This window comes from Cyprinus carpio, unplaced genomic scaffold (genome assembly GCF_018340385.1).
Source record: "Cyprinus carpio isolate SPL01 unplaced genomic scaffold, ASM1834038v1 S000006466, whole genome shotgun sequence".
In the NCBI taxonomy this organism is placed as follows: Eukaryota; Metazoa; Chordata; class Actinopteri; order Cypriniformes; family Cyprinidae; genus Cyprinus; species Cyprinus carpio.
Genome location: NW_024879145.1, coordinates 367,861 through 385,814, shown reverse-complemented (window position 1 = coordinate 385,814; position 17,954 = coordinate 367,861). Strand labels below are relative to the sequence as shown.

General features: G+C 36.8%; 1 pseudogene; it reads right to left on the bottom strand.

Moving 5' to 3' along the window:
• LOC109065629 overlaps positions 1–17,954 on the bottom strand; it is a 150,301-nt pseudogene that overhangs the window by 115,555 nt on the left and 16,792 nt on the right.

The window sequence follows — 17,954 nt, the reverse complement described above, 5'->3', positions numbered from 1 at the left end:
TACGCTCATATTAGTCTGTTTCTCTCTTATTCCGAGGTCACCGTGGCCACCAGATCCAGTCTGTATCCAAGTCAGATGGTCACTGCAGTCACCCGGATCCAGTATGTATCAGGAGGAGATGGTGGATCTGCACCTAGAGAGGACCTCTACAGCCCTGAAAGACAGCGGAGACCAGGACTAGAGCCCCAGAGACAGATCCCCTGTAAAGACCTTGTCTCAGATGGGACAAGACCACAGGAAACAGATGATTCTTTTGCACAACCTGACTTTGCTGCAGCCAGGAATTGAACTGCTGGTTTCGTATGGTCAGAGGAGAACTGGCCCCCCAACTGAGCCTGGTTTCTCCCAAGGTTTTTTTCTCCATTCTCTCACTGATGGAGTTTTTGTTCCTTGCCGCTGTCGCCTCTGGCTTGCTTAGTTGGGGACACTTCATTTACAGCGATATCGTTGACTTGATTGCAAATTATTGCACAGATACCATTTAAACGGAAACTGAGCTGCATGATGACATCACTGAATTCAATGATGAACTGCCTTTAACTGTCATTTTGTATTATTGACACACTGTTTTCCTAATTAATGTTGTTCAGTTGCTTTGATGCAATCTTTTTTGTTTAAAGCGCTATATAAATAAAGATGACTTGACTTGACTTGACAAAACAGCTTTGACTTGCATAGTATGGAAAAATACTATGGACGTGAAATGGTGGCAGAAACCTGCTTGTTTGCAAACATTATTATGGATTTATTCTTTTGTGTTGAGATGGTGGAAGAAATTTGTTTGTATGATGACAAAACAGTGGTATTTCGAATACATCCACTTCGTCTGCGATAAAAAACGCGAACGCGATCTCCTCCATTGCTGACGTTTAAAGGTGACAAAACAGCGAGATTCAGGAAGTGTCCGACTTCAAAGGTCTTTTTTGACCCCTCCCCTTACTGCAGCCGCCTACTCTCGTCTACATTTCAGGTGAGGCAAGGCGCATCTCAAACAAGCCTAAGAACTACATCTGACTTTAGCCAGATGATGTCACAAACCTGGAAACGTAGCTCATTCATACCAGCCGTTTTTGTATACATTAAACTGCCATAATTTTAAAAGATGATATTTCTGTTTGCATTGAACTTTCAGTGTCATAACTTTGTTTATGCTCAAACAGCAACATTACACACTAAAAGATGTTAAAAAAGTGAAATCGCAATCAACCACCCCTTTAAAAAATGTACTGCACCATGGTACAACAGTAATACCCATTATCTCAAAAAAGAAACTCGTAATCTTGAGCGCAAATGGAAAAAAAAAAAACTAACTTGGAATTTTTAGAATTGCATGGAAAATTAATATGTACAGCTATAAACAGGCTCTAATAGCTGCCAGGGCTAAGCATATATGCAAACTCATAGAAAATAACCAAAACAATCCAAAGTTTCTATTTAGCCCAGTGGTAGCGTCGGCCCTTGTGTTTTGGGGGCCCTAAGCAGATTTTCAAAAGGGGCCCCCATACAGTTTCACCTTACCACCCGCATGCCATCCCAATGTACACATCCTACACTGACACCTAATTGTAAAGTTTTACAAATTTGTTTTACTCAATATATTTATCTTTCAAGACATAGATAGGGAAAATTGATTTGGGTAGGTTGACTTTTTTTTTTTTTTTTTTGTAAAACACTTTTCCTTCAACTAATTAAAGTTGCCCATGGAGTTTAAAAACAGGATATGGTGTCACACCGGAGGACAAAATTTTCAGTGACATCATGCATCAAGTTCATATGTTTTTAGAAATATATGGATGAAAAAATGATTGCCAATTACTAAAATAGACACTTCCTGAGAGACCTGATTCGTCCGTGTCTTGTCGATCATAACTGTGCTTATTATCTTGCCCAGTTGTTGCGTGGAATGATGGCACTTGGGTGTACTGCTCCTGTTTGTCCGATCTGGGCCACAAGCAGGCCATAGCAATGCCACATGTCAGCCAAGAGCAAAGAAATAAACCACACTATCCGAGCCACAAAAATCTGTGTAAAATCTGTGTATATTATTTATAGAGTCCTCTCAGCTTGTCTAAGCTTGTTAACAAGCAAAATCACTGAAAGAAATAAGATGACAGAAAAAAATAAATGAACAGGAACACAACAACTGACTGCAGCCACAGCCTTGGATGAATCCAGCTGAAAATAAAATACATTAAATCTCTGAAGATCTCAGCAAAGGAGGATTAAATAGCTCCACAAACAGCATTTCCAGCTTTCAATTGTTACCAACCAGACTGACTATATTTCTGTTAGATATTATTTCTTATTACTGCTAGCTCATTTTTATTGGCTGTTGTGATGGTGTATTTATCAAACACATTTGCAATAACAAAAGCAAAATGACTTCAGCTGATGATAGTCAGCTATTGGTGTTCATTAATGTAATTTGACTATAACGATTGTGTTGTACCAATAATAGATATGCTGTGTAAAACTGCAGCATAATATTAATAGTACAACAGAACCAGTTAAAGATTTAAAAAACAAAACGCTAAAATGCACTAATGCACAAAGTCATCATAAATCAACACGTGAACCTCAACAATGGTGGCAATATAAAGTTTAATGTTGCAATCCATGCTGGGTACCACACTACAAAACTCACAGCATGAATGAATTGTCCTATTATTTACTTTAATTCTAACTTTGGTTCATTCATTTATTTAATATTTTTGCTGTTTTGTTGTTGGGTCTTTTAGTAGCTTTTTGTGATGTGAGGGGAGCCGTTCTTTCTGTCGTTCTTTTTTCCTATGCGTGTTTCACACAGATGCACACAAATGAGCTCCTCCGCGAGACAGAACAGTTATAGGGGGAGGGGCGCACCCAGCGCAGGCCAAACCTTTATAGCGTGATGATATTAGTTATTAGTTGTGCACGCATCCTTCACGTGAGTACTCCAGTGGAAAAAAACCCTGCGTGCCTCTGTCTAATTTTAATCTACTTTAAATATTTTTTGTTTTCTATCAAAATGTTCTTGTGTGATAACAATGTTCTTGTGTGGAAGTGTTTGTAGTAAAAGCTGTTGTTTTGCACAGAAATTCATTGCAGCCGGCTTTGTTTTTGATGTATAGTGGGTAGGTATTGTATGAATAACATAAGTCAACATAGCTTTACACACACACACACACACACACACACACACACACACACACACACACACTTTGTACTAAAGGTAAATCCAAAATAGAGATTTCACTGTCTAAGCAGAGGGATTTGTGCAACCCTATGGAATATATTCCACACATGACAAATGAGGTAATAATCAATATTTCAGAATAATTCAAACTCAGATATTGGTGTGTGATATCTGAGTTTTAATTAATTGACTACAAATCTCACCTCATCATTCCTCCCAGTGATTATTTCCAGGATAAACTGAGATGCCCCCAAGCTGGCTTCTTATTTAAAAAGAGCCAAAAGAGCCGTTCTTTTGAACGGCTCTTTGAAAGGAACGGATCGCGAAGATCCGGATCCCCTCAAAGAGCCATAAATCCCATCACTATTGTAAAACCATCAACAACAAACTATCACATACTGCAAATGTGTCTAACAAACTGGCACAGAAAACGAAGGATTAATAATAAGAGTTAAGAGCCCAGCTAATGGAAACACCAATCACCATTATGGTGACTTCAAATTCAACAAATATTAGATTTAACCCCTGTTAATCTTCAATAAGAACTTCTGTAGATCTCTAACATAAAGTCAGTCTGGTTAGTGATATTTGAAGCTGGTGAGGCTGTTTGTGGAGTTGTTTAATCCTCCTCTGCTGAGATCTTGCAAGATTTAATGTCTTTTATCTTCAGTTGATTTCATTGATTTCATCAGTTGTGTTTCTGTTCATCTCTTTTTTTTCTGTCCTCTTCTTTCCTTCAGTGATTTTACTTGTAAACAAGCTTAGACAAGCTGAGAGGACTCTATAAATAACATATGAAGTTTTTTGGCTCAGATAAGATCCAGTGTGGTTTATTTCTTTGCTCTTGGCTGACATGTGGCATTGCTATGGCCTGCTTGTGGCCCAGATCTGGCAAACAGGAGTGGTCCGCCCAAGTGCCATCATTCCACGCTACATGTGGGCCAGATCATCATTCCACATGTGCCAGATGTGGGCCAGATCTAGGCCGACAATATGTTGCTTTCTGGGTTGTAAAATTATGCCTGAGGTATTTACTAAAAATTGTATGCTTTTCTTTTTAATTTATAAAAGTACTCAAAAATGTAAATAATAATAATACAAAGCTTTTTATTCTTTATTTCTTTCAGTTTTTATAACAATGGGTCCATGTAAGACAAATACATTTTAAATGATGGCAATATTATTATTTTTTTTTTCTTGTGTGACAGTGAAAATGCCATGTCATGTCAACAACCCATTTAAGCAAACTTTTAAAACTAAAGAGTTTAACATTTTAAATTAAAGAGTTTAACGATTGCTTTAGAGAAATGTATCAAAATTCAGTGAGATAAATGCTTAAAGCAAAAACACCTATTTATGGAAAATACATTAGAGAACATAATAATTAATAATAGAAGAAGAATTAATTTTCCGGGCTGGCATGACAGGCCAGATTATAATGTAAAAATAATCAAACATAAGTGTAAACATGTTGAAGCAGAATAAGGCAACATCAAAGTGAAGGCAAAAATCTGAGACGAGACAAGAGATAGGGTTCACTAAGAGACTAGACAATATTTTTATACTATTTTAAGAAATCTTCAGTGATGAAAAACATGCCTGGAAAAATAGTCTGCAGGTGCATTTGAAATGTTTGAACTAATATTGCAATAAATGCCATCTCAGTTCTGCTTTCTGACTGTGAATTATTTTCTTTTGTATGATTTCATGAGTCTCTTCAGACCTATAGTATTGTACTTGTTTGACCTCCTATCTGAACTTTTTTTCTCAAATTGATTATAGAACTAAACAATAATAATAATGATAATAATAAAAAAGGAACAGTTATTTCTTAAGTGCAACCATACTCAAAGTAGGCTTCTCTCTCAATGTTCAAATGAAAGCGCAAACAGAAACCACAATTTTCTTCAAGCATGATACAGAGCTAGAAGATGGCTATAACTACACATCCTATTATAGTGTGCATACTAATTACAGCCTAGATATTGTTTGCAGCATAATTTGCATGTCAGACACTTACAGCTTGTTCACGAACGTTTTTAATTAATTCCAATGGAAGTACAGCTTCAGAGAACGCTCCAGCTCAGCTCTGCTGTTGCCATCTCCACCATCATCTCGCCTTACTCCCATGATTGCTGTCTGAACTCCTGACATGGGGCCCCTTGGTGGCCATGGGGGCCCTATGCAGCCGCTTGTATTGTTTATTAGGTAGGGCCGGCACTGCCCAGTGGCTAGATTAACAAATAATCTGAAGTCACCCAAACGAAATATTCCCTCACAGTTTAGTACACAACAAAATCCCCAATGTTAATTTAACAATGAGTGTGGACTCATATAAACACTGAAGCAGTGTTGAAGTAACACTGAAGAAGATTAAATGTTAATGAGATAATAAGGTGATAAATTAAGTGATGATTGATCATTACTGAAGACACTTGATGTTAACAAGCAGAATTAACAAAGGAGAAAATCAAAATTGTAAGTCACCATTATAGTGGTCAGTGTTTGCATTAGTTGTGATCTCGACCCTTACATTCTTAATATTAGGATTTGTTTGGCTGTTGTACTTGAGTTATAACAACCAAAGGAAAAGTGATCGTGTGGTGTTGGTTATGTTTTTATGTTGAGCAATTTAAGATCTGGCATAATCAGATGTGATGGTGATAATCAAATGGTTTTAAAATTTACTTTGATCAAAAACAAACAAAAAAAAAAATTCAGATGAATCCATTGTTCCCATCATTGTGGCATGAATAAATTATGAGCTGAATTGTCTTTGTAAATAATTTTATTCTCTCAATTTTTCTATTTAAAAAAAAAAAAATTTTTTTAATTATTTGAATATACTGTTTGTCACCATTGTTGAGATTCATATGCTGATTCTTAATGTCTGTGTGTGCCTAAACAAAAGACTTCTTCAAAAGTTTTTTTTTTTTTAAATATCAGAATAGCTTGTTAGAAAACCTTCCGAAATGTATAGAAAATACAAAATCACTTGCTGTGGAATCACAAGGCTGTCAAAATTTGAAAAGAAAACATAACTCAAACTAGCCTCTAAATAAGTTCAGTTATTCACATCAAATACTGATCATGTTCAAACATAACCATCAACACTTGATGGCTTTTGCTTTTAAGTTGTCTGGCTGTTATAACTCAGTTACAGGAGCTAAACAAAATCAATTATCAAAAATTGAAGGGTCAAGATCCCAACTAACACAAACACTGACTACTATAATGGTGAGACGGAAATTGATTTTCTCCTTTGGTAATTCTGTTTGTTAACATCAGGTGTCTTCAATAATGGTCAATCATCACTTAATTAATCAGCTAATTATCTCATTTACTTTAACTCTGCTTCAGTGAGTTACTTCAACACTGCTACATTTTTGGGCACCTGACACGCCTGCAATTTTCTTTGTTTTAAGACCTATTCTACCAATCAGCATCAAGTGGCATATATCATTATAAACAGGAGAACTTGAAGTTTCAGTCTAGCTAATTTAAAGTCCCACTTTTCCTTTTCTTTTCTCTAAGAATAAATTAATTTCCAGAATTTTAAGAAAACGCAAGCAATAATTGTTTTTTTTTTACTGTGTACTCAAACAGAAACTCCTGAAGTTTGGATTTTTTTTCTTTAGAAAGGTGTATCTGGATGTTTTACACTTTCAAAAAAAATTTTTGTCTACATATACCATTCCCCAAGCAAGTTATAGCCATTTATTACAATAGTGTTATAGGCGCTTTTCAGTGAAAAATAGGTCTATTTAGTTTACTTACAATATAGATGTGTCCAAAAAAAATGTTTGGGGAGCTATATAATAACAAAAAACAGTAAAAAAGTTACTATTTTTTCAGAGAAATATATTTTCAATCTGAGTATGAACAACAAAAAACACAAACTGTGTAGCTATTTAGTGAATACAATTGTACAAATTGTCTTCTGCAACAAAAAGACAAACAGTGCCAATGATTCACAAACTACACACAAAATGAGTGAGAAATATACAGAGTGCACCAGAAAAAGATAGTGAAAATGATCTTTATGAACTATATAAAAATTATTTACATCAAAATATACATAATATAAATGATTAATACGCTGGCTGTACTCTGCATCGGAATTGATTTTATCCCGGGACATCGCCTAGCAACAAGAAGACATACATTTCAGTGCTTTATCCAATATGTACCACTGTTTCATCCTTGTTTTTGGTTTGTTTTATGTCAACGTACTTTAGTACAAAGTACAAAGTACTGGGCTTTTTCAGAAAGTTCTCTCATGCCAATGTGTTATTTTGTTTTTGTTTTCATGCATGCATGACAGACTTTACTTTCACTTTGCGTCTGTTCAAATTTCCAATGAATAATCCTAAATGGTGGTTCTAAAGACCCAAACCTATGTTTATTGGTTGAATATGGGACAGTTTGAACAAATCTGGGCACGGGGGTGGGACTAAGCATCAACAATCATTCCTGTTTGGCTCAGAGGAATGAAATGCATTGGATTCTTCTGACAAATCAATGTTGTCACAATATGATGACATAATCACATACACTACAGATCATCTGAATGTCCAAATAAGACAAATGATATATATCTAAAAAGCTAAATTTGTTTTAAGTTGTTATTAAACATTTAAGAACAATAGCTATTTTTAGCCACAGGTGGCTGTCTCTGTCTTTGAGGGTTAATGGCTAAAGTCTGATTACACTGTATTCAGCACAAACTGTGCTACAAAAATATGTGAGCAACTTGCATGTACATGTTTGTGTTTTGAGAAAACAAGGTTTATGCGTGATTAGTGAAAAACTAAATTTTTTAATTCACTGAAATAAGGCCATGAAACACATACATAACATTCGTTCACAAGGCTTTTGAGAACTGGATGTGGTAGATTAGAGTTTTTGCTATGAAATGATGTGAAAATCATCCTACCCACTTATTCAAAATAAACAATATGTTCACTTCAATTCTGAAGTGACGTGTGGCCAAGTATGGTGTACAATCAAAATTGACAGAGTAATTTAGGTTCTTTTTGGCGTTATCAGAAAAAAATGCCACAAAATGGGCTGGCGCATTTGCCGACCCCAGAGGGTTAATATTTATAATGCTCTTAAATACCTCAGTATCTCCAGCTGACAGTTTGGACTCTTCAGTCCACCAGAGAGCAGCTTCACTCCTGAATCCTGCAGGTCATTGTTACTCAGATCCAGCTCTCTCAGAACAGAGTTTGAGGATTGTAGAGCGGATGCCACAATTTCACAATTCTGAGCAGCAAGATTACAGCAAGCAAACCTGAAGGAGTGCAGATAATAATTTTAAAGAGATTTATGAACAGATGTGCCAAACCAGCAACAGCTGATAATGGCTGCTGTACTCTCATACAGTGTTTCTACAGCTAAAGTTTGGGTTAACTAAAAAGTATTTTTCTTTGATTAGTACCAAACTGAGCACTTCTTGATGACATTGTAGCATAAAATATACTTACATACACAAATAGTTTGTAAACATACATAGATACTCACAACGCTTTTCTGCAGTTGATCACAGCTGGTATCAGTCTTCTTCTTCCCTCATCTGATGTGTTGTATTTCTGGAGGTCCAGCTCATCCAGCACCTCCTCTGACATCTGAAGCATGTAGGCAATTGTTGAGCAGTGAGCAGCAGAGAGATTCTTCTCTGAGTGTTTGTCAGATTTCACAAACACCTGAATATCTCTGGACAGAGTCTGATCTTTCACTTCCAGCAGACAGAGAAACAGATTGATGGATCTTTCAGTGGAGAGTCCATGTCCATGTTTGATCTTCTCTTTAATGTACTGTGTGGTTCTCCTGATGCTCTCTGAGCTGTTCTCTGTGTGTGACATTAGTTCCTGTAAGAGTCTCTGATTGGACTCCAGTGAGACGCCCAGCAGGAACCGCAGGAACAGATCCAGCTGTCCATTCTCACTCTCAAGGGATTTATCAACTACTCTTTCATGGAATTTATGCAGTGAATCAAAACTTACTTCTGTAGTGCTGCATATATGGTAGTAAAACACATAGAAGGCAGCGAGAAACTCCTGAACGCTCAGATGAATGAAGCTGTAGACTTTCCTCTGATGAATCACAGATTCCTCCTTAAAGATCTGAGTACAAATCCCAGAATACACTGAGGCATCAGTGACATCTATGCCATTCTCAATCAGGTCCTACTCATAGAACATCACATTGCCCTTCATCAGCTGTTTGAAAGCCACTTCAGCAAGTTTCACAATCACTTTTCTGGTGGACTGCAGGAGTTTCTCTGGATCTCTCTCTTCATATTTCTGCTTCCTCATGTTGATCTGAATCAGCAGGAAGTGGATGTACATTTCAGTCAGAGTTTGAGGGATTTCTGCACTCAGATCTTCTTCCAGGAGCTTCTGAAGCACAGTGGATGAGATCCAGCAGAAGACGGGAATGTGGCACATGATGTGGAGGCTTCTTGCTCTTCTGATGTGTGAGATGATTCTGTTGGCTTGATGCTGGTCACTGATTCTCTTCCTGAAATATTCCTCCTTCTGAGGTTCATTGAATCCCTGAATTTCTGTCAGACGGTTGATGTATTCGGAGGGGATCTGATTGGCTGCTGCTGGTCTGGAGGTGATCCAGATGAGAGCAGAGGGAAGCAGCTCCCCTTTCATGAGGTTTGACATCAACACACCCACTGATGAAGTCTCAGTCAGATCACAAACTTTCTGAGCGTCTGAAAACATCAGTGTGATTCTGCTTTCATCCAGACCATCAAAGATGAACACAACTTTACACTCCTCATAAATCTTTGAGTCCAGATCTTGAAGTTCAGGATGAAAGTCCAGCAGAAGTCTGTGAAGACTGTACTGATGATCTCGGATCAAGTTCAGCTCTCGAAATGGAAGCACAAACATGAAATCTACATCCTGATTGGCTTTTCCCTCGGCCCAGTCCAGAATAAACTTCTGCACAGAGATGGTTTTTCCGATTCCAGCAATGCCTTTAGTAAGAGCAGTCTTGATTTGGTCTTTCTCCTCACATCCTGCTTCATTTGGAACTTTAAAGATGTCATTGCAGTCGATTGGAGTGTCTTGTGAGTGTTTTGTTCTGGCTGTTTTCTCCATCTGTAAAACCTCATGTTCTTCATTCACCCCTTCATTCTCTCCCTCTATGATGTAGAGCTGTGTATAGATCCTGTTCAGGAGGGTTTCATTCTCTTGGAGTTTGATTCCCTCAAACAATCTCACATACGTGTTCTTCATTCTGGTTTTGTGCTGCTCTTTGACTCTCTGCAGGTCTCCAGTTTCCAGTGTGTGTGTCTGCAGGACTGTTTCATTTTTGTTCTGCCTGATGTGGGCTTGATAGTAGGATGGTACAGATCTGATCAGCCCATGAAAAAGACAAGAGCAGGAAAAACGACAATGACAGTGGTTACAGGGACCGCTGGAGACCATGAGAAATCTGCACCCATGAAGTGCATATGTTGCATATTTTGTATAGTTTAATAAATCTGAGATTTAAATGTTCATACTTACAGACGCCCAAAGGTCACTGATCTATCACTGAATCTAAGGGGTTTATCCATGGATCTGCTGCTCTTCACTGACACACCACTGGGATTTGGAGATACTGAACTCTGTCTCTTCCTCCTGCTGATACTGGCAAAAGGCAAAACAGCATTTCAGACATGCTTTAAAAAGTCAAGTGCACACCGTAACATCATTACAAAGATTACAAAGACTTTCATTCATCTCTGAAACATAAACTAAGATATTTTTATGAAACCTGAATGATTCTGTCCCTCCATTCAAAGTCCACATCTCCAAAACTTTGAAGATCCAAAAGGGTCTACCAAAAGCCTAAATTAAATCTGTTCATCACATAAAGCAATACTATCTTTTCACAAGACTTGAACTAAACCACTCAATTCATATGGATAAGTTTAACAATGCTTTTTATAACACTTTTTAAATTTCAATTATTTTTGTGTTCTGAACTTTTAATGGAAAAACAGAAACCTCTCAGTTTTCATTAAAAATGTCTTCATTTGTGTTTCGTAATAAACAAAAGTATTATGGTTTTGGAACAGCTTGAAGTTAAGGAAATTTTGAAAGGAGTTTAATTAGGGGTAAACTACGCTTTTAAGGCAGCGGTTCATAATCCCGGTCCTCGTAATCCCCTATTTTGCACATTATGTATGTTTCTCTTATCACTTCAGTTTGTTCCATTTGACCGTAAGTTCCCTAGGAAGTGGACATCACAGGATATTCTGCCATGATTCCAGTCCAAAAGGAGTGTATGTGTTCCATTCAAAGCGCATTAAAGTGTACAAGACATGACTTCTATGCAAATCTTATGATTACTGTTAAATAACCCTTCACACTTCTGTAGTAAATTGTCTGTGTGTGAAGATGCTGCAGGCAGTGGTGTAGTGCAAATCCATGTTCTTAAGTGAAGTAACCTTCAGCCTATTTCCTGTGTGCAGGGAGTAGAGAACAGTGAACACTGTGTAGGGACTCTGTCAATCGGAACACAGCACTGTAAAATCCAATAGTTTACCTTACTTAGATTTAATTAGTTATCTTTACTTAGTTGTTATACTTACTAGGTTTTATTAAGTTTCAGCTACTTTCAAGGCAAATAAAACAATTTACTTACTGTTTTTGAGTGACACTTACTTAAAATATTCAAGTGGAACCAATGACATTAATAAACCAGTGGGAGGCAGCAGTGCACTAATATGTTGCTAATTGCCGTTTTTTTTTTTTTTTAGCTCACCATTATAGTGATTAGCGTTCCCTTTGGTTGGGCACTTGAAACTTCACTTATGTTACTATAATTTTTTCTCTTTCAATGCAGCAATGCATCATGAAATCGGAGTTATTTGATTTCAAAGAGAAATAATAAATAGATTGCTTTTATAAAATGACCTATTTTTTTAATGAAAGCATTTTTCTGTGTGCGTTTAATAATGACATTTTTGAGATTTTATTTTTCATAAATACCTTCATATGCTTTTTATATAATCCTTAAATAGTGTGTGGTAATATGCTGAAGTCACACACAGACTTAAACATTCATCACGTGAATCACAACAATGTTAACAATAAAGTTTAATTTATTTTCATTAATTGTAACAATAGCCATTTTATTTGCTCTTTTTGTTGTGCTACTACTGACACAAGACAGCAAATAAAATTGGCAAATAAAAACAACAACTGTAAAACAAAGCAACTGCATAATTTATTCTGCGCAATAAATTCTGGGAGTCAGTAAGTAGCTATACTAAGTCGTGAGTAAACCTAAATGAAAGGATCAAGTACCCCCTACAGTTCTTTTTTAGTTACTAGAACTCTTGTGTAAGTTAACTATACTAACTAAGCATTTGTCAGTACAACATACTATTCCTATTTCACTTTACTTAGTTTTTTCAAGGCAATCAGTTTGCATACTTTTTTTAAGTAAGCCCAACTTATTAGATTTTACAGTGAGTTCATGCATGGAGTTCTCTTCTAACAAGCTGATGATATGAACTGACATTTTTTATTTATATATTATTTGATAATTTGAGTTGTGGGGGTCGCAAGGACCAGGATTATGAGCCGCTGCTTTAACTATACTCAAGTCTTATTATCATCAACAGACATTAACTGTATCGTTTAATTAACAGCATTCAGTCAACAAAGATTAAAAGTGAAAGTTAAAGTTCAGGGAAGTGATTTTGTGCCTCTTTGATGTTATCATAAAGTGCCTGACGCTCACCAACTGCAGGTTTCCGGAATGTACAATGTGCCAATGTGGATTACCTCATGATTTACTCACCCTCAAGCCATCCTAGGTGTATATGAATTTCTTCTTTTAGACAAATACAACCAGATTTATATAAAAAATGTCCTAGCTTCCAAGCTTTATAATGGAAGTGAATGAAAGTCAAGATTTTGAAGTAAAATAAAGTGCATCCATCCATCATTAAAAGTATCCCACATGGCTCCTTTAGAATGTAATGTGATCTGAACCCTTTTTGCACATAATATATAGCATAATATATAATATATTTTCACTTCCTTTAATATGAACATTGTTTCATTGGACAACATTTGACAGGATGTGAAATATTATTATTATTTTCTTTAAATAAATATATGTTTCTTTTATCCAAAGAGAAAAACCTAGAAAATACTGAGATATATATTATATATGGCAACTCTATATATTGTATATCGCAAAATACCAAGATATGATTTTTTGACCATATCGCCCATCCCTATAACAGAATCGGCATTTATCAATAAAATTATGAATTGATGCCTTTGTCTCTAGCTTCCATTAACTGTTGTACGCACGTTCACGAGAGTGTGGCGTTCCAGCGGATGATGTAGGATGTAGGCGTAGCGTAAGCTCCGGTGAGAAGTGACAAATGTGGAAACACAGAGGAGAGAGCAAAACAAAACAACGGTCACGAATTAGAAGTACAAAACAAGGATTTGTAAAGAAGAATGTCAGAGGATTTCAATAAGCCAAGAGGAGACTGATTTCCCTTTGCTGTAAACAAAACTTGGTTCTCACTTCAAAATCTCGACCCCCATTCACTGTCATTAAAAGGCTTGGAAGAGCCAGGACATTTTTAAATATAATTGTATTCGTCTAAAAGGAGAAAGTCATATACACCTAGGACAGCTTGAGGGTGAGTAAATCATGGGGTAATTTTCATTTTTGGGTGAACTATCCCTTTAAAGGGTTAGTTCACCCAAAAATGAAAATGATGTCATTAATAACTCACCCTCATGTCGTTCCAAACCCGTAAGACCTCCGTTCATCTTCGAAACACAGGTTAAGATATTTTAGATTTAGTCAGAGAGCTTTCTGACCCTCCATTGAAAATGTATGTACGGTATACTGTCCATGTCCAGAAAGGTAATAAAAACATCTTCAAAGTAGTCCATGTGACATCTGAGGGTCAGTTAGAATTTTTTGAAGCATCGAAAATACATTTTGGTCCAAAAATAGCAAAAACTGCGACTTTATTCATTGTCTTCTCTTCCGTGTCTGTTGTGAGCGCAACACTGCAGTTTAGTGATATCCAGTTCACGAACAAATCACTCGATGTAACCGGATCTTCTTGAACCAGTTCACCAAATCGAACTGAATCGTTTGAAACGGTTCGCGTCTCCAATAAGCATTAATCCACAAATGACTTAAGCTGTTAACTTTTTTTAATGTGGCTGACACTCCCTCTGAGTCAAAATAAACCAATATCCCGGAGTAATTAATTTACTCAAACAGTACACTGACTGAACTGCTGTGAAGAGAGAACTGAAGAACACCGAGCCGAGCCAGATAATGAACGAAAGATTGACTCGTTCTCGAGTCAAGAACCGGTTGCATCGGTTTTCGGATCACCGGTAGTGATGGGAAGTTCTGTTCTTCTCCGCGAACCTGTTCTTTCGGACAGTTTGATTCAATAAACCGGTTGCCGAAAACGGTTCACCAGTTCTTTTGCGCTCGACGTAATGACTTCATTGGCGATGATTGCCCTTGATTCAAACCTTCGGTTTACCTGCGCTCATAATATTAGCACAGAATCAGTTCAGAATCAATCATCAAAAGAACCAGTTCGGTTCAGACACGCTGTGTGTCAGTCTGCTTCACGCTGAATCATGCATGCGCAGTATCATCAGCTCCTCGGTTCTTGAACCGGGCGTGTCTGACAAAAACGGTTCTCGGTTCAGTGTACTGGTGATCTGAAAACCGATGCAACCGGTTCTTGACTCGAGAACGAGTCAATCTTTCGTTCGTTATCTGAATTACTCCGGGATATTGGTTTATTTTTGAATTTGTTTTTGACTCAGAGGGAGTGTCAGCCACATAAAAAAAGTTAACAGCTTAAGTCATTTGTGGATTAATGCTTATTGTTGACGCGAACCGTTTCAAACGATTCAGTTCGATTTGGTGAACTGGTTCAAGAAGATCCGGTTACATCGAGTGATTAGTTCGTGAACCGGATATCACTAAACTGCAGTGTTGTGAACGTGCTCACAACAGACCCAGAAGAGAAGACAATGCTCAATAAAGTCGTAGTTTTTGTTATTTTTGGACCAAAATGTATTTTCGATGCTTCAAAAAATTCTAACTGACCCTCTGATGTCACATGGACTACTTTGAAGATGTTTTTATTACCTTTCTGGACGTGGACAGTATACCGTACATACATTCTCAATGGAGGAACAGAAAGCTCTCGGACTAAATTTAAAATATCTTATACTGTGTTCCGTTGATGAACAGAGGTCTTACGGGTTTGGAACGACATGAGGGTGAGTCATTAATGACATAATTTTCATTTTTGGGTGAACTAATCCTTTAAAACCATCTGCTAAATGCAAAAATGGTTAGCATGTTACCTGAGGTCAGAGGTCACTGTTGCATCACTGAATGCAGAGGGAAGATTTCCCATGAGTTGATCACTGTTTGATCCAGAAGATGGAGAACTCATTTTAGAGGCAGTGTCTTCACACTCGCAAGTGCTTAGAGATTGATTTCAAATCTTTTATGTGGAAACATAAAGATAAAAAGATACAGAACATTTGAATTAGACAACTTTATTAGAAAACAACCCCTGATTCACAACATTTGTTTCCAAACACAGAAATCAGGTAGAGCCCTGAACGAGCCTGGAACCTAAGCCTTATAGCTGGGCCTTGTAGGAGGGCATTGGCTGACAGCGTATTCTCGACCCGACTCCTCTCTTTTTCTCTCTCTCGCTTCCTAATTACACAGCTGCTGTTGCAGCCATTAAAATAGTTCAGTTTTGTTTTTAATCGAAAAGTTATATTTCTTATTGTTTCATTTTTAATAAATTTAGAAAAAAAAAAATTAAATTCAAGTTTTTTTTGTTTGTTTGTTTGTTTTTTTGTGAAACATATTTTTTGTTGGGTGGACAGCGGCAGACAGCTGGGTTGATCACGTTTGATCAATTTAGCCTTCTCAAATCATCATGACTTGCTTAAAATAAAATCTGTAGATAGAACACTTAAAGCATATTACAATGTTGGTTTAAACATTTATAAGTGCAATATTAGGCACATATCTAAGTGTTTGTGCGGAGAGTGGAAGTTGAAGCAGACTTATTAATGCACAGAGGTGCCAGTGCAATCACTTCATTTTGTTCTTCATAATAGTGGAAACAACTTGAAGTACGCTGTCATTTTTGCTCATACAGATAATACTAATATTTCATTCAGAACTGTAAATGGTGTACTTTTATTTTTGTGCACACTCACATGAATATCAACAAAACGTTGTGCTTGCTCAAGGAGATGCACAAGGGCAATGCTGACTCAAACGCCAAGGTGCTCAAGGAGATGCACAAGGGCAAGGCTGAAATGCAAGGCTCTAAAACCTGGTGAAGTTTAGCTTTGCCGTCTCCGAAACTGATGTATATATATTCACAATAAGCTACATAATACATGTAAGACTGGATCCATGAAGGGCTAATAATGACAGGAAGACGTTAATAATGTACAGTAGGTGGCCATCCAAAATGTGCTTTCTACCGTCATAGGCACCGCTGCAGCTTTTGACCGCTGAGTGGCGCTTTAACCACAAGTTATCAACGCATCAAAACACATTTTCGCAAACAGCCGTCAGCTTTGCCTAGCCGATGTGTTACATTTGATGGCTGCAGTCGGCTGAAAATGAAAGAAAAACACTGTAGTAAAAATATTTATTATTCACAGTTGCAAATTTAGTAGCTATTGATTGTTATGTGCGTTTCTTTAAACAAATTCAAGCAGGATAAATGTCAAGCCTTTGAGCCTGTGCTTATATTTACTCTAATTAAGCTACACAGTATTACACCATATTTTAGATTTGAAACATTTAACATGTATAGTATTACTTATATAATATGAATTATGTGTTATATTATCGTAAAGAAATGGTGGTTTACTTTGCATGGTAGCCTAGCATTAAAAGTGGTAGCCTATTTATAGGCTATATCAGGGGTGGCGAATGTCGGTCCTGGAGAGCCGCAGCCCTGCAGAGTTTTGCTTCAACCCTAATCAAACACACCTGAACAAGCTAATCAAGGTCTGAATGGTTACTAGAAAGCTACAGGCAGATGAGTTTTAATTAAGGTTGGAGCTGAACTCTGCAGGGCTGCGGCTCTCCAGGACCGGAGTTCGCCACCCCTGGGCTATATGCAAAATGTCAATATTTTCGCTACTTAATATTTGTGAAAAGTACATTTTTAGTTTATATTTTAAAATTCTTTTAATAAAACAGCATTAATTTTTGTCACACACATAGCCTACTTTGTTAGGCTATTCGTTACCTGTCCGTTATTTTGACAGAGAACATTGTTGCATGTTTTATGAATTATTTCCTACTGTTTAATTTCACTCCCATTATTTGGGCCTAACTAAAACAAACAAATAAATTAAACCTGGCCACAATTTTGCTAAATCATTGAAACTGAAAAGAAGGGATGGATTAATACGTCCACACATTTAAACTCATTAAGTTCTTTCATTATGATCAACAAAGTGCACATGATGTAAAAAATGACCTTCATTAATTGATAAACTCAGTGATTTTAAATGGAGCATTCTTTACTCGCAGTAAAACTAAAAAAAATAAAAAATAAAATAAAAATTGCAGCCACATTTAGAGTGTAAGTTTTGGTGGGGTGCATGATGCGGAGTGCGAAGCGCAAGAGATGTGCTGTGGGGTTACATAATTTATTCTTATTTGTCTACATATTCTTTCTTCATTACAAATCTTGTTTAGT